Source organism: Pelophylax lessonae, assembly GCF_965119305.1.
Source record: "Pelophylax lessonae genome assembly, chromosome: 9".
NCBI lineage: Eukaryota > Metazoa > Chordata > Amphibia > Anura > Ranidae > Pelophylax > Pelophylax lessonae.
Window position 1 is genome coordinate 226,875,796 of NC_138776.1, and position 18,751 is coordinate 226,894,546.

At 42.0% G+C, this 18,751-nt stretch overlaps 1 protein-coding gene across 1 annotated transcript in view; it reads right to left on the minus strand.

Annotated features, from left to right (window-relative positions):
- SLC43A1 (solute carrier family 43 member 1) overlaps positions 1 to 11,045 on the minus strand; it is a 1,050,749-nt gene extending 1,039,704 nt beyond the window's left edge. Inside the window, exon 1 of the mRNA XM_082268121.1 lies at positions 10,950 to 11,045. The gene's annotated coding sequence lies outside the window, so the exon portion shown is untranslated. The remainder of the gene's footprint in view (positions 1 to 10,949) is intronic.
- Positions 11,046 to 18,751: the final 7,706 nt, after the last annotated feature.

The window sequence follows — 18,751 nt, forward strand, 5'->3', positions numbered from 1 at the left end:
CGATTAGGTCGCACGGTGCCACATGCGCCAATTTTTAATTCAAGAAGGTGACTAAATAGTGGCACCATTGTGTAGAAGTTGTCCACGTACAAATGGTACCCCTTTCCGGGTTAAGGGTGACACCAAGTCCCAAACTATCTTGCCGCTGCTCCCTATGTAGTCTGTGCAGTTGGGGGGCTCCACAGTGCTATCTTTTCCCTCATAGACCCAGAAACTAACTGTATAGCCTTTGGCCCTGTCACAGAGCTTGTACAGCTTGACCCCATATCTGGCACGCTTGCTGGGGAGGTACTGTTTCATAGCAAAGCGGCCAGTAAACTTAATCAGGGACTCCTCAACGCAGACAACTTGTTCGGACGTAAACAAGGCTGCAAACCGCTGATTGAAGTGGTCTATGAGGGGCCGAATTTTGTGGAGCCGATCATATTCAGGGTCTCCCCGAGGACGACAGATTTCTTCGTCGTTGAAATGCATAAATCGCCGAATTTGCTCGTATCTCGCCCTGGACATGGAGGCAGAGTACATGCACATATGATGAAGTGGGCTAGTGGACCAATATAGCCGCAATTCACTCTGTTTGGTTATGCCCATGTGGAGGGAAAGGCCCAGAAAGATTTTAAAATCGGGAACCGTTATAGGTTTCCAGCCGAATGGTCTGGCAAGGGGTGAATTTGGGTTGGTGGCGATAAGTTGTTGTGCATATACATTTGATTGATCCACAATAGATCCGTAAAGATCTTCCTTGAAGAACAGCTCAAAAAAATTTAGGGGCGTAAAACCAGCTTTCTACACTTGAATTCCAGGTTGGGCAGTGAATGGGGGAAAGGACTGGCGCTGTAGAATCAGTGGGTTGCTAATTGGCATATGCCAGCGCATCAGGGAGGGCACTATAGGCTCTACAGGCCTGTTTTCGGTGGGTGCGGGCCACTACTCGTGCTAGCCACCGCACCAGCTTCAACTGCACTTATGGGACTCGCCACGTCACCAAGTGTTACTGCAGTGCTGGTTGTACTAGGTCCAGGGTGAACTAGGCCGCTGGCGCTTGCCAGGCCACCAGAAGGATGAGCGGCACTAGTACCGACACTCTGCTCCATACGAGCACCCTGCGATTCCTGCATCTCAACAACTCCAGAATGGGGTCGGGTACGTCTGGGTCTAACAGGGACCCATCTGTCGTCGGAGCTATCTGTCAGGGAGCCGCTGCTGTCATCAGGTTCGTATACCGACCCTGATTCTGCCAGTGAGGCTTCCCCATTGCTCTCATCTGACGTGGTTAGTATACTGTAAGCCTCTGCACTACTGTACCAACGTTTGTTCATTTTAGTTTACTAAATTTACTGGTACAGTAGTGTGATTAACAGGTGATAAAAGCATCTGGTTGTCAAGGACTATTTCAACTGCTACCAAAAAATACTGCTAATGCTAGCAGGGATCAGGCCTGACTCTGCTAACACAGCGGTTTTGTGTGTTGTGTTTTTTTGTAAGTGACAGTAATCTATTGATTACTACACTTACCTGGGTGGGGTGGGCTGGGTGGAGGGGTTAAACGCAGGTGCTGGCAGGAATCAGTGCTGATCGTGCAAACACCACATTTTGGGAACCCTAAACTATGGGGACGCTAGTATAGTTCTGATCAGATATTGATCTGTTCAAACACTATACTAGTAATGGAAGTGTATGTGCGTGTGTGTGTGTGTTTGTGTGTGGTAATCAAGGGGTTATTTCTAACTATGCGCCGGGGATCTGCGCTATTTTAGACTGACGCTAACACTAGCTAATGTCACCTGTGTCACTAATAATAGTGATCAGAAAAAAAACTGTACACTATAAAAGTGACACTGTGAAAGGGCAATGAAGGGTTAACTGGGGGGGATCAGGGGGTAAACCTGGTCACAAGTCACACTTATACGGGTATATAGAAATATACTGTATACAATGTGTGTTGTGACAGGGGGTGTAGGGGTGATCAGGGGGGGATCAGGGGGTAAATCTTTATTGGGGGGTGGCGGGGACCCTAAACCTACTTGGGACAGAAACTAAGTCGCTAGCGCTAACTCAAGTCACAATCGCAATAATACAAAATACAGAAAAACAGTATATTACGTTTGTATTAGTGTGCAATGTGACAGGGGGGGAAGGGGTTAACTGGGGGTGATAAGGGGGGATCAGGGGGTTAAATCTTCATTGGGAGGTGGCGGGTATTTTAAGTGTAAAAGGGAGGGCCGCAAGCGCTACACCTGGTCACAAATCACACTTATACGTGTATATAGGAAAATGCTATTGTTAGGGTGCTGGTGGTAACCTGACGACAGAGATACGCCCCGATGTCCGCTAGAGGGCGGAGCTTGGACGGAACCCCCAAGGTAAGTGACACAGGCTAGCCTGAGGTGCGGAGTCTAAGTATCCACCGGTTTTCGCCAGAGCCTCTAGTGGTGAGGATGGAGTTCGCTGCGTGTGGATACCAGGTCGCGGTCCTCAGGGTCGCCCCACCAGGGGTGAACCGATCAAGGTCCGAAGGCGGGTAAACAGACAAGGGAGATCCGAGAGAATGGTCAAACAAGCCGGGGTCAGGACGGGCAGCAGACGAGCGGAGTCAGGAACAAGCCAAAAGGTCAACAGGAAATCAGCAGCAAACAGGTCACAGGTTCAGGAACAATGGCAGGAGCTGAAGACAAGACAGCACTGAACCTGTGTGCTGATCCAGCTTAAATAGAGCTCTTTCTAGATGAGAGGGGTGGAGCTGGAATAGCCTGTGAGTCTTAACTCATCCACTGCCAGAGCCTTCCTGACAGGTTCCTAACAGCTATATACAGTATACAGTGTGCGTTGTGACAGGGGATGTAGGGGTTAACTGGGGGGGGGGGGGGCGATCGGGGGTTTAATATGCCTATCTAAGTGTGTGTATATGTGCTTGGTGCAGTACTCACAGTTGGGTGTGCTCTCTCCTCTCGATACATCCAAAAGGATCATGGGAGGGGAGAGCGGGTCTTTTCTGAGCCTGTGTTTACATTACACAGGCTCAGCATGGAATCTGATTGGGCAGGACCGATCAACAGGTCCAGGCCAAAAATCATTGGCCTGGACCTGATGACTGATCGGTTCTGAACCCAATCAGGTCATCGGTGGCGGCGGGGGCGTGCGGGAGCGCGCCCCAGACCAGCGGGAGTAAGCGACATAGTACTACGTCACTTTGACTGCACGGGGCTGACTGCCGCAGTAAATGTACTTGCGGCGGTCGGCAAGTGGTTAAGGGTGGTTAATTGATCTTCATGTGACAATTCCTGATTGGACTTAGGGGTGGTGTTGTGGTGTTTTGAGTGCCCGGGGTGCTCTAGTATAAGATGCACTCACCAGAAATCCTAACCCCATGCAGGAGTATTAGGCGGGGAATATATGTACTGAGGGGTACAGTATTAGGATGCCTGGTCCCGTCCAGCGCTATCACGTTACTTCCTGTTCAGATTTCTCTGTGGAACGCACATCGTTACATTTCAAAATAAATACATTTATCATATCTTTTATTTGTCATTTGTTAAGACCAAATGCAGATTCTACATGTTCCTTTTTATAATTCAGTTGTAGTGCCTTGATCATGTGTGTATGAATAATGTGGTGCATTCAATAGTGTCAATAGTGTACACCTCCATCGCGGTTCCGTTTTTGCAGTCCCGGTATATTGCGTTTTTTTCTGTAATGTTATTTTACTATATAAATCATTGAAATGTAATATTTTTGTGTTTTCCATAGCTCTTGCTCTGTCTCTCAGTATCTTTTATGTGTTTAAATGAGTTTCTATTGTTTTAAAAGTGTGTTTAAAGACCTCAAAATGCTTTTACACATACAGTGACAGTAAAAAATACATGGCTACAGTGTATTTTAATAGGGTTTTTCTATTTCGCGGATTTTCACTTTTCGCGGGTGGGTCCGGAATGTAACCCCCACGACGGAAGGGGGTTTACTGTTATCCAAAAAAAGATTAGAAATTGCTAATCAGGCAATGGCAGCTTGATCCTTCTATTAAGCTTTTGCATCAGGTTTCTCAAACCTTTGCATGCCTGCGCTTTATTTGATAATGACTAAGTCCCTCCCCTTCATGACTTTGTCAAAAGGGGCGGAGCACGGGTGACCTTAAAATGATGCCCCCCCTGAAATAAGTTCTGCGGATGCCCATGGCTGAGACAATGACATGTTTGGTTAGTTTTGTTTTTTTTGTAATGGGGAAGGGAGAAGGGAATGAGTGGGATACCCTTCTGGCTCAACTAGATTCAACTGGGACACTGTACAGAAAAATGCCTGTTAACGCTGTCTTGACGCCAGCTGAATGCCGGCCAAAGCTCCCTGGTGCTTGAAGATACTGTTCTGCTGAACTGTGCTGGAAATTCGACTTTAATACTCAATTTAACTCAGAAGATCCAGGACTGTAGAACATTTGATCATGACACTCTGTTTAGCTCAAAAGTCCGGTGAACAGCTCCCTCCAGCCCTTCACTGACTGTGGTTGTTCATTGTAGCTGCTTGTGCTTCTGCAACTCTTAACACTGTACGCTTAACTCTTCAGGGCCCAACTGCTGGCGCCCCCTCTACACTTCAGGGTCCTCTCACTAGGCACCCCACTTGACACTAGCTGGCTCCTGGATCCCTGGGACCTTCATTGGAGTAGTCCCCTCTACACTTCAGGCAGACCTTCAGGGGCAGTTCACAGTACTCACAAACTTGGCATGCTTTCCTGGAACTGAACCCCTCTATCTCCACTGGTCCTTGGCACTCCGGATCCTCTCTGCAGCTCAGCTCTCTCTCTGGACTCTCAGGCAGCCACCCGAGACACCCGATCCTTCTGACAGGAGGAGAGACAGCTGTACCCTCCCTCCTGGGACTCTGCTTCCCGCCTCACGCTTTCCCCTAAAACTTATACCCACTCCCAGAATCCTCTGTGGCAGAATCTGCCTTCTGGGGTAGATACAGGCCTGAATGAGCCACTGATTGGGTTTCCTCCACTGCCCAATGAGAATCCTCTCATGGAGCCAGTGGGGAGACTCCCCTCTCAGCAGCCACACCTGGGAGACATGACAGCCCAGCTGAAAATCATGGCCCTGCTGTTGGGGAGCCAAGGCCCACTATGCTTTCACCTAGCACCTACCTTGTAGGGTGCTACAGTTGATTATAAAAAAAAAAAACACCTGCCTGTACAGTATGTTCAGAAACCTTCTGTACAGTACTCAACCTGCTACTAAGAATCACGGCCTAATTAAGAGTCAGCAGCTTAACTATGACTTAAGCCTTTTAGGCATAAACAGGTCAGCTGCTGTATTTTGTGTGCAGGATGTATTTTAAAAACATTAAGGTTTTTTTGTGTATCCGGTGAACTAGAGGGGGTAGGAAGGGGTTAACTGTATCCCAGAGATTAAACCTAATCTGGTTGTCTCTGCAGTTCAGAAATTGATTTCTTAATCCATTAGTCATTCCTCTCTCCATTCTCACCTACAACTTGGTAGTAGCCAGCACCTCTGCAAGGTGAATGTCTGAGAGCTGGCAGTCAAATCTTGCAGGGAACTCTTTTTGATTTTACATAGGGACAAGCTGATCTGGAGGCCTATGACTTCTTGCCAAAGGTAGTACCCAGTTTGCATTGTAGTCCCTGCCTGAGTTTGCTTCACCAGGGCAGGGATGGCCTTACTCCACATGCAGAACCCCTGCCTCTCACTTTAGGCCTGCCTGGCTTTTTTTAAAATAGGGAATTGCTGCAATATTCACAGGTAACTCTGGACCTTCTTTGATCACCCTGCAGCTTTTCATTGGCTGTCTTTGCCATTTTGGCTATTCTTCAATCCACTTGAATGGTAGTTTTCTGTTTTCTTCCACATCTTTTTGGTTTTGATTGCCATTTTAAGCATTTGAGATCATTTAAGGTGAGCAGCCTATCGGTTTATGCACTTTTTTCTATGTTTTCCCCTTTCCAATCAACTTTTTAATTTAAATACTGTGTTCTTCTGAACAATGTCTGGAACAACCGATTTTAATGAGATTTTCAGAGAGAAATGCACTAGCATGTACTACATTTGCTGTCTTCGTCCTTAAATAAGGGCCATGTGTTTGACACCTGTTTTTTCACAGACTGAATGACCTCACTATTTGAACTCCACACTGCTATTTTTTGAACATGCCCCTTTCAATAATTGATTTAACCACACAGAACCAGCGGCATGCATGTCATGACTGTTGGGTCTGTTAGATTTCTATTACTCTACTACAGCTACTAGTAAATGATTTGCCATGTAGGGATGATCGAACGGTTCGGGTCAACCATCGGTTCGACCCGAACTTTGACTGTTCGAAATTCAGCCGAATTCGAACTTTTTGCGGTAAAAGTTCGGAATTCGGCACCAGAACCGCCCAAAATGCAATGGGACAGGAACTGGGCTTTAAAAGCCCGTGATTGGACCAGAAACAGTAGTAAAAGCCAATTGAGGGGGCAGGAGTCTGCTAGGAATGCGATTGGAGTGACTAGGGGGTTCAGAGGCCAATCAGTAGTGAATACGCCCCCCAGTATATAACATAGCCCCGCCAAATCTCTAGCACTGTAATACAGGGGCTGTGGAAGAGAGTGGAAGCAGTTCTGTTACTCCTGCTGCAAAAGTGTCATTTAGCAATTATTAGTGTGAGGAAAGGGATATCTAGTGTAGTTAGGGTACTATATACCACTATAGTTAGATTTAATAATCGAGTTTCTGTAGGGAAAGTGTTAAGTGTCAGGGTGACCGTAGTGTAGTGTAGGGTGAACTGACTCTGACTGCTATGCCAGGGTGACAGAACTCATCCATGTCAGGGTGACCGCCATAAGAAAAAGATAATTTTTCTTAGAATTATTAGTAGAGCAGGAATGGGGCTCCGCTCCTTTTACACCTGGGCGTTTTTGTTTCAGGCGTTTATTGGGCTTTTTTGTGGACGTCTTTGGAGGCAGGCATGACATCTAAACTTCTGTGTAGGGGTATATATACACACACACACATATATGTATATATAGACATACACACATATAGGTGTGAAAGGAGCGGAACCCTATCCCTGCGCTACTGAAATTATTTGCAGGGATGGTGTTACCCTCCTTTCACACCTATATGTGTGTATGTGTATATATATATATATATATGTGTGTGTGTATATATACCCCTATACAGAAATTCAGATGTCATGTCATGCCTGAACATTCTGTGTAGGGGTATATATACACACACACACACACACACATATACATATATATATATATATATATATATATATATATATATATACATATATATATATATATATATACACATACACACATATAGGTGTGAAAGGAGGGTAACACCATCCCTGCAAAAAATTTCAGAAGCGCAGGGATAAGGTTCCGCTCCTTTTACACCTATATGTGTGTATGTATATATGTGTGTGTGTGTCTATATATACCCCTACACAGAAGTTCAGATGCCATGCCTGCCTCCAAAGATGCCCAAAAAATGCCCAATAAACGCCTGAAACAACACACCTGGGCGTTTTTGTTTCAGGCGTTTATTGGGCATTTTGGAGGCAGGCATGACATCTGAACTTCTGTATAGGGGTATATATACACACACATATATATATATATATATATATATATATATATATATATATATATATATATATATACACACATATAGGTGTAAAAGGAGCGGAACCCTATCCCTGCGCTACTGAAATTATTTGCAGGGATGGTGTTACCCTCCTTTCACACCTATATGTGTGTATGTGTATATATATATATATATATATATATGTGTGTGTGTGTATATATACCCCTATACAGAAGTTCAGATGTCATGCCTGCCTCCAAAGACGCCCAAAAAATGCCCTTTAAACGCCCAAAACAAAAACGACCAGCGTTTTTTTTTTTTCAATAATTTTTTCAATAATTGGCTCTCTATCAAAAACGACAATTTTTAAGAACTTTTTTTGTGTGATTAATAGTCCCTGGGGCATGACCCAGGACCCTAGGCACTTTTTAGGGGCATTTATTGGGTTTTAGGGCTTCAAAATTGTGTTTTTTGATTACCGAAGATCGCATTAATTTCAATGAGGTTCTGGAATCCGGACCCAAACTTTCGGGAAGTTAGGGTGTTCTGGCTGAACAGAACTTTTCAAAAGTTCGGTCATCCCTATTGCCATGTAGAAATATAATTTATACCAAAAACAGTGATTGATCTGGTTAGTGATTTTTGGGCTGCTATTATTTTGAACACCATATATTGTATATCACCATATTTATCAAGGCAAATGAGCAGTTAACCCTTGAAGTGGAAAGGGGACCCACTACAAAGGTAAATATTTTTGTCTCTTCAGAGTTTTGCAGCTTTACAGTCAGTGGAAGCCCTGCTTTGTCTTTTTCCACCAATGCAACTGACAGCTATTACATACTGATGAACACAAGCTGTCACACTTGCTTATAATATTTTTTTTTTTTTTTTACCAGATATTACCAGAGTTCTCCTATTACACCAGGATTATGGATATATGGCCAGGTTTACAAGATACGCCTCTTTTTATGATTACTACAATCTAAAGCACTATTGTTTTATGCTTCTATAGAGGATAGAATAAAAAAAGTGATTCTGCATATTTACTGCAGAAACACGAGTTAGCTAAATATAAACAAATGCATCCTGGGAATATTTTGAATGAAAAAACTGGTGAGCAACTGATTAGTGGTGTAATGATTAAAAAAAAACAAAAAAACTGCACTATCCTCCTAGAGCTGAAACTGGATCCTTAACTCCCCCACATTCCAACGATGTCTGTCACACATCCACAAGTCCTTCCAACAAAGAGATTTGTCCTATACAAATTATTACAATAAAATGCATACATGTATTTATGCAGGATCACAATATGCAATGCATGTAAACAAAAATGATGTGTTTTTTTTTTTGCCTAATATTTTTTATTAAAAAAACAAAAACAAATTACAAGCGGGGCATATGTATAAAGCAATGATTTTGACATTCACCAAACAATTACTGTAGGAAAATGCTCCTGGTGAGACCATCCTAATATACAGTGAATTTTTCACCACCAGTAAAGATTTGCTGAATATATCATTCATTGATTTATATACTGTATATATATATATATATATATGCCTCTAGTGCAGTGATGGTGAACCTTGGCACCCCAGATGTTTTCAAACTACGGTACATTTCCCATGATGCTCTACTACACTGCATGAGCATCATGGGAAATGTAGTTCCAAAACATCTGGGGTGCCAAGGTTTGCCATCATCACTGCTCTAGTGGTTATAACTACAACCAGCTTTTCAACGGTTATGGTTGTTAATAAAAAAAAAAAAAAAAATACCATAATTGCTAGAGATGCAAGTATCACAATAAAAAAATCATTCATTGCAGAGGTTAAAGAACATGTGGAACTTTCTCAATATGCTGGAAAATGTATGTGAATGAGGCTTCATAGAAAAGTTAAACAACCATATAATGAAACATTTTGTTAGTTGGAAGGAAAAATTATGGGGGGGGGGGGGTTCTAATGTGTAATCGTTGATCTCATTATTCATGAACTCAGTTGATTCTTGGGGCTACCATACGTACACAGTTTCTGTAGGCAAGTACAAGATAAATTTAATGATCTGTGCAACTTTTGAACACTGCTGTTTGCTGTAATTGTTAGCTGTGAAGTCTTACTTTGTTGTATTAAAAGGTTTATTCATTTTTCATGTAAAAAAAGAGTACATTGAAGGACAAAGGACCAGTTACAAGCTATTTTCAACTCAGAAAATCTCTTAGTGCCGGTTCACACTCTTGCGGCTGCGGCGATCGCATGTAATATCGGAGCGCACTGCTCCTTCATTACATGCGATCGGCTGTGCGGTGCAAATTCAGCCATACACTTTGTATGGCTAAATTCGCACTGCACCCACACCAAAGTCGCACAGGACCCTTTTTTTCAGCCGCATCAGGATCAGATTGCACAGTGGTTCACACTTGTGCGATCCGATCCTGTGCGAACTGTAAAGATCGCACTGCGATATGCGATCAAACTGGGGGTGTCGTTAACATTTCATTGACACCCCCTGCGTATCGCATATGGCCGTGTGAACTGCCAAGGGTGCGTTTGCGATGCGGGAACAGGCTGTGAATTCGCAGCCTTCCCGCATCGCATAAGTGTGACCCGACACTTAATTCGGCAATTATACATTATGCAAAGCATGACTGCAATATCTATCTATCTATCTATATATATATATATATATATATATATATATATAGCACCACACAGGGTCAGATTTGTTTCAGATTTTATCCATCAGATCAAGAAAATATATTTACTACGATGTGTGAGGATTTACCTAAATGGTACGTTAACATTACTCTATATATAATAAGTTAGACCCTCACGTGGAAGTTGATAAAGTTTGTTAAACTGATAGTTTAAAACAAAATTTGGCTGTGTAGCTGGGATTAGTCATCTATACACCACAGAGATAAAGCAACAAACAAATGAAATGAACATTTACGTCTCAAAGCTATCATTAGGTGTGTATACACACACACAATATGCACAGCAGTGACACGTGTAATAGTAAACGCTATTACATCAGCAATAACAAAATGCTGGTCTATTTACACATCATAAATGCTGGAAACGATGATATTCTGATGAGAGAGAGAGGAAGAAAGAGACCAAGAGACTGTGAGAGAGAGAGAGAGAGATAAAGGAGAGTGCTAGAGAGAGACAGGAAGAGAGAAAGCACATGTTGTGACATTGTAACATGCAGAACAAGTTTTCCTTTCTCAGTGCCACGTGTTATAGACAAGAAGAAAACATAGCTTAAACCAAGTTAAGAGTCCACAATATAAGAGTCCAAAATATATACAAATTGGTATATACAGATGAAAAGCTTCTCCAAACATGTACTTACATTGGCTGCACTGTACTAAGAGTGAACTGCTTTAACTAGCAGATGTATCCTGCAGACTGAGTGAAAGAAAGCAGGGTTATAGACACAGGAAATATCCACACTCCTTTATAAGGTATGGGTTAGGGGGTGGGAGAGTGGAAGGGAGGAGATACAAAAATCATATTGGTCAGACTCAGAATAGAGGCCACTAACACGTGATAATGCCTTAAGGAAAGTCAAACTTGTAACAACCTACAAGCACTGGAAGGTTGAACAGCTAGAAAAACAAAAAATTGTACACAGTCAACAACAGCAGAAAATAGTTAAAAAGATTTAAAAGAAAATAGTAATCAAAATATCTTGCTGACTGATTAAAGGAAGTGACATTGGAAGTACAAGAAAAGCCAACTTCAATAAAAAATATATATATATGTTTAAGCAAAAACATTTTGATTACAAATTCTCATACAGATTTGTAGTTGAGATGAGCAAAGTGTAACTAGGGCCCACAACGGAGAGGAAATCGGGACAAATCAGATTGGAAAAATTGGCTAAAATGTACACTAGCACTTACAAAATGTGGAATTTAATAGCAAGATACCCATAAATTTATCAGAATTTATATCAGAAAGTTTGATTGATAGAAAGGTCATATGAATTAAGCATTGGTACATGACAGAGAAGAGATTGGTGCCAATCAGACTGGAAAATGGTCTAAAATTTACACTAGTGCTTACAAATTTGGAATTTAATAGCAATTTACAACGGTACTAAGATACTCTATAAAATAACCAGAGATTATATTAGAAAGTTTGATTAGTAGAAAAGTCATATGAATTGAATATTACCTTGTCTAAGTCTCTGGCAATATAACAACATTCTATTTCATATGCAAACACACCTCAAAGTTCTGCATTTCCTAGTCTACAATCCCCTTCCCCAAACAAGCAGCTGCAAAAATTTCTTATTTGGACTAAAACATATAACATTCAAAAATTAGACAAATAAAAAAATAAAATACATATCAAATCAATAAAACCTTACATACAGTATATCACAGTAAAAAAAAAAAAAAAAAAAAAAAAACACAAGCTGATTAAGTGACGATTAAAACAAATAGGGCAAAATTATATGTGGCCTCTCTCAGTAATAAAAAGATCTACAAAAATCCATAGCAATTAGTGTCCATTTAAAGCAGAATGTGCAAAAAATCTACTCTTTAGGTGCTGGTGCCTCACACATTTAGAAGTTCATTCCTAGAGCTGTGTAATAATGCTGGAAAGACAGGGAGATGGATGACTTCCTCTGGTTCCTTTATTATTCCCTCAAGGATTCCTTAACCTGGCTAGCGGTATCCCCGAGCGTGACTCGGGGTGGATTTTCTATGCTGTTATCGGTATCCCCGAGTCACGCTCGGGGTGGATGGGCAGAGCGCGCAGCGGTCTCTTACCTTCTCCTGGCGATCCAGCGATGATCTCCCATTGCTGAGATCGCAAGCCGTCTGAGATCCCCGCCGCTCGTCCGTCCTCCGTCGGTGTGATGACTTCCTAGTTCCGTTCCCTGCAGCAGCAATGCTGCATGGGAGCGGAACTAGGGAGGGAAATTCAAACGTTGAACGTTGCACAAAACACAAACACACACATAACATTTATATATATATATATATATATATATATATATATATATGTATGTATTTATGTATGTATGTATATATATATATATATATATATATATATATATATATATATCTACACACATATACACGTATGTGTATATATATATATATATATATATATATATATATATATATATATATATACACACACACACATATATATATATATATATATATATATATATATATGTATATATATGTATATATATATATATATATATATATATATATATATATATATATATATACTGTATATATATATATATTTATATATATAATATAACGCATGAATTATAATCTAATCAATAATATAATTTCATTATATAATATAATATAATATATATATATATATATATATATATATATATATTATATTATATATTATATAATAAAATTATATTATTGATTAGATTATAATTCATGCGTTTGTGTTTCAAATTTATCACATCTGGGATGTCTACTAGAGTCTTGTTTTGGTCAGGTTTAATCTAAAATGGGGTAAGGGGATAAGAGAGACCTCAGACTCCCCAGTTAAAGAGGTACTCAATGGGGTAGGGGGAAAGGAGGGGGAAGGTTTACTGGATTTTTGGATACCGGTATCTATTGATTGTAAATCAACATCACATATAGATAAAATAGTTTTTATTTCATAAAAAAGGTAATTACACAGACATACACGGTGAAAGGGACACAAGAACAAAGTCAATATACAATCAAAATTGACTGAAATACATTTGACACAATTTGGACTGTGGAGTCTAGTTGGAGTGTCTCCACGATTGGTTCTCTACATGTTTCGCGGGCTGAGCCGCTTCTTCAGGAGAAACAGTAATGGGTTAAAAAACGATTCTATGAAATAGAACAAAATTGAATGAGTGACAGTGAGATCAAATATGCATGTTCACTTAGACATTGGGGCTATAAAGGCCCATGATAAGGTGGGGAGTATCTACTTTACCTGCAGTCACCATAGGACGGGTTTGGCCAATGGGGGCGGCAGGATCACCACATAGTCTCACCGGCGGGTATGGGAGACCTTAACATAGTTATAAGAGATATAGGAAAGTTTATGAATTCATGAGTTCAATAGTACTCTGAGTGGTATCAATGTAAAAAAGAAGGAAAGCATGGGGAAAGGAGGGAAGGGGAGAGAAAGAGGAGGAAAAAGAAAGAAGGTAGGGCAAGGTAATGAGGAGGGAAGGGAGGAGGAGATGACAATTGGGGCTGGGTATAGAGTAGGAAAACAGAGAGCAGAATATACATTGACCACTCATGTTAAAAAATGATAATAATCACCTTTCAGAGATATCACCTAGATATTACCATGCGGAGAGGGTGCGAGGACTCAATGCCATAAGGTGTAAAAGGTAGTTTCAAATCCAGTTTGGAAATCTGGTCAAAAGAGAGACCTGGGGGAGGCGCCCCCTGGACAAGGTCCGAGCGGGAGTGACCCCTGAACTTTGGTCTGTTCTTATTCAACCCAAATGGCCATGTGATATTCCATTGTTGTATAGTAGTATGCCAAAATATTTCACAAGGAAGATAGTCCTATGGAGAAAATATAGCCCAAAAATAAGTGGGAGATCCCACAATCAACGATAGAAATAGCGTGATCGATGTCTATTAGTTGTTACCTGGTAGGCTGCCTCACAAACGTCCTCTCCGCATGGTGCATAAGACGCTGACGCCGCCATATTGGCCGCGCCGGCCTCTTATGTGTCTCCAAGCGACCGTGACGTCATGACGCCGCGACCGCGGCGTCTGAAGTCACGCGCCCAGTCCCTCCTAGGTGCGCATGCGCTAGCGCAATCGAACTCCGCCGGATGTCCGGCGGAACCAGCGGATATCCGCTGGCAAGGAGGGACACATACCCGCCGGAGAGACCGGATCCCGCCGTTGATCCCCAAGGCCCCACATCCGGGTGACACCAGGAGATATTAAAGACCATAGAACAATTTTTTACAACAGTAGAGCCCACAATACAATAAAATCATATAAGTATAAACAAATATAGAAGTAAATATAACATGCATTTACATTTGAATTATTCCCAATACCGGGATATCGATATTGGACATTGTAACACTGTACATGTTTAATACAAATGTATAGAAAGACTCATTGAACAAATCACATATAGGATTTGTTTAAGACAACCATCAAAGGATAACAACAATAGGAGGGGCAGGGGAGGGAAAGAAGAGGGGGGATAGATAAGGGGGGGAGGGAGGGAAAAAGGGGGGAGGAAAAAAGGAGAAGGGGAAAAAGTGGGAGAGGAAGGAAGGGAAAGGAAAGAGGGAATGAAGGGAAGGAAACATGAAAAGAGAACAATGACATGAGAGAAAAGGGGGGGGGGGGGAAGGAAATTAGTCCGGTCCCTGAACCGCTTAGTGTTTAGAGAAAAGGCTTATATGAAACAACTTCATTCAAGCCAGGGGGAATGGTAGCATTCAACCTTTCAATCCACTGGGTTTCACGCTGGAGCAATTTCTGATCCCAATTGCCCCCACGTGGATCCTCAGGTATGGCATCCAGAACGAAAAATTTGACCACCTCAGGGTGGTATCTGTGATATAGGCCGAAATGGTGCCCAACTGCTGTTAATTTACCCCCTGAGGAGTAATACAAATGATCTATTCTCTGGCGTAGTTCTCGTCTAGTTTTACCAACATAGTATGAATTACACCGGCAAATCATAAGATAGATGACACGCCTCGTTCCACATTCACTGTGGCCCCGAGGAGTCCACAGTTCCCCATTGGGGAGTCGGTATGTTGAGCCCTCTAGTATCCAGGGGCAGCGTGGGCATTCCCGACAAGGGAAGGTGCCCCTAGTGCCTGAGGAACGAGGTCTATCAGTGGTATAGTGGCTATGAACCAACTGATCACGAAGTGAAGTGGCCCTTCTAAAGACCAGTTCTGGAGTGTCCCTAACGTAATTCCTTAGAATATGATGATCAGTAAGTAGATGCCAGTGGTGAGTAATTACTGAACGTAGTTGTTGGTGATGCGCTGAATATTTGGTAATCAGTTTAACTGTTTGAGGTGTATCAGATTGTCTAGATGGGTACAGTAAAGACAATCTGCTCCTGGCTCGGGCCTTGTTAAAGGCCTTCCTCAGTATAGTATGGGAGTAGCCTCTCTGAAGGAGGCGTTCCCGAAGGGCATTAGCTTGAGTATGAAAATCACCGTCCCTCGTACAGTTTCGCCTCAGGCGTAAATATTGAGCAAAGGGAATACTCTGTATTAGTGGTTGGGGGTGAGCACTAGACGCATGTAATAAAGTATTACATGCAGATGGTTTCCGGTATAAATCCGTGAATATAGTGCCATCCTCAGATTTTAAAATGGTAAGGTCCAAAAAAGTAATTTGGGAACTGTGACATGCATATGTAAAACGTAAATTCCAATAGTTTCTATTAAGTTCTTTCAAAAATGCGTGTAGTGTCTCAATAGGGCCTGTCCAGGCCAGGAGCAGATCGTCTATATATCTGTACCAAAAGGGCACAAATAGCAGATAATCTGCAAAGTTACCATTGGCGAAAATAAACCTCTCCCAGCCCCCCAGGTAGAGGTTCGCATATGACGGTGCGCACGTGGTCCCCATGGCCACGCCCTGCCTCTGTAAAAACATATCCTCCATAAATGTGAAATAATTACGGGTAAGAATAAATCGAAGAAGGGTAAGGATGAAGATGTTTAGCTTCCATGTTGTTCTATCCTGTTCCATCAGGAATTCACTAATTACCTTGATGCCCCGCTCATGTGGGATGCTGGAGTACAAGGCCTCCACATCAACCGCGACAAGTAAGGCGTCGATGTTCGAGGGAATTTGGTGAATAGAAACTGGTAAGTGTCTTTATCGATAAGGCCTCTATGCCATGCATCAAGGATAATACAATTGTATTCCTCACGGAAGCCCTGTACCTCCGTGGGGGAAATTTTTTGATACCAATCTTCATTGGTCAGAACATCTAGACACATTTTTTGGTACTGTGTATGGGACATAATGACGATGTTGCCCCCCTTGTCGGAGGGCTTGATCACTAGGTCCTGTCTTTTTTGTAGCCTTTTAAAAGCCAGATTTTGTTCTGGAGTAAGATTGGAATTAGTATTATCCCAGTTGGTCTTTTTTAGATCTGCAATGGAATTATGTAAAAAGGACCAAATAGTGGGGCACGTCATAAGATCAGGGAATTGTGTTGAAGTGGGTTTGAAGGCCCGTTCGGGGACGGTGGATTCCGGGGGACTGGCAACCGTAGAAGGAGGGGAAGTTGGAGTAGACTCATCAGACTCATCGGAGTCATTACTTTCATCATAAAGCAACATAAGGTCACGTAAGGCTCTGAATTCAGCCATTAAGAAATTTTTCGTCCATTGGGTCAATTTGTTTTCTAAATGGAGGTTTTGTCTGTCTTTATCAAAGATAAACTTGTAATTCAAGTTTCTCGAGAATAAAGACCCAATGTCTAAGTGAACATGCGTATTTGATCTCACTGTCACTCATTCAATTCTGTTCTATTTCATAGAATCGTTTTTTAACCCATTACTGTTTCTCCTGAAGAAGCGGCTCAGCCCGCGAAACATGTAGAGAACCAATCGTGGAGACACTCCAACTAGACTCCACAGTCCAAATTGTGTCAAGTGTATTTCAGTCAATTTTGATTGTATATTGACTTTGTCCTTGTGTCCCTTTCACCGTGTATGTCTGTGTAATTACCTTTTTTATGAAATAAAAACTATTTTATCTATATGTGATGTTGATTTACAATCAATAGATACCGGTATCCAAAAATCCAGTAAACCTTCCCCCTCCTTTCCCCCTACCCCATTGAGTACCTCTTTAACTGGGGAGTCTGAGGTCTCTCTTATCCCCTTACCCCATTTGAGATATAAAAAAACAGGAATATCGGCGCAAGCATGAATAAATAAATGGATGGAAATAAATAAAAGCAGCTGACACCAAGGTAAAAAATATGTAAAACCCAATGTAAAACTGATAGTGAAAAGTGCAGCGCTAAAACAATAAGACAATAAAAACATCAATGGATAAATGAAAAGTCTATGAATGGCACGCAGTAGTCTTGTAAAAAAGAGGAGAAAACAGTCCAATAAGAAATCCCAATGAAAGTGCTCAGTGCTGATCAGTAAACAGGACACAAGTGCTTGTTCAGTGCAATCCTTCACCAGAGGTGCTAGCCTCTCACCTGTAGGCTGTGAAAAGACAGCCTTAAATGTACACTCCCAGCAATGTGAAAATCCTGACCAGGACAGCAATCACAGAGGGCATCTCTCCTTTTTGTAAAGGTGTTCACAACGATCCCCATGTAATAGAAAGGGGGCAGACCATAGTGCAATATGTTTCAAACACCACAATTTATTAATAAAACAAATGGACAGCCTCTTACTTCAAAGTAATGCAAAAACGAGCAGTACAGCAATCCAGCTGATCTCCAGACAGAGCGGAACGCTCTGCTAACAGGGGCTACGAGTGACGTCACGATCTCCTCCCCCTTGCGCACGCGTATCGTCCGTGGGCGGGACTTCCTCAGCCCACGGACGATACGCGTGCGCAAGGGGGAGGAGATCGTGACGTCACTCGTAGCCCCTGTTAGCAGAGCGTTCCGCTCTGTCTGGAGATCAGCTGGATTGCTGTACTGCTCGTTTTTGCATTACCTTGAAGTAAGAGGCTGTCCATTTGTTTTATTAATAAATTGTGGTGTTTGAAACATATTGCACTATGGTCTGCCCCCTTTCTATTACATGGGGATCGTTGTGAACACCTTTACAAAAAGGAGAGATGCCCTCTGTGATTGCTGTCCTGGTCAGGATTTTCACATTGCTGGGAGTGTACTTTTAAGGCTGTCTTTTCACAGCCTACAGGTGAGAGGCTAGCACCTCTGGTGAAGGATTGCACTGAACAAGCACTTGTGTCCTGTTTACTGATCAGCACTGAGCACTTTCATTGGGATTTCTTATTGGACTGTTTTCTCCTCTTTTTTACAAGACTACTGCGTGCCATTCATAGACTTTTCATTTATCCATTGATGTTTTTATTGTCTTATTGTTTTAGCGCTGCACTTTTCACTATCAGTTTCCCATTTGAGATATAGTCTAGCATCTGGAAGCTGATACCTTTTATCGTTTGA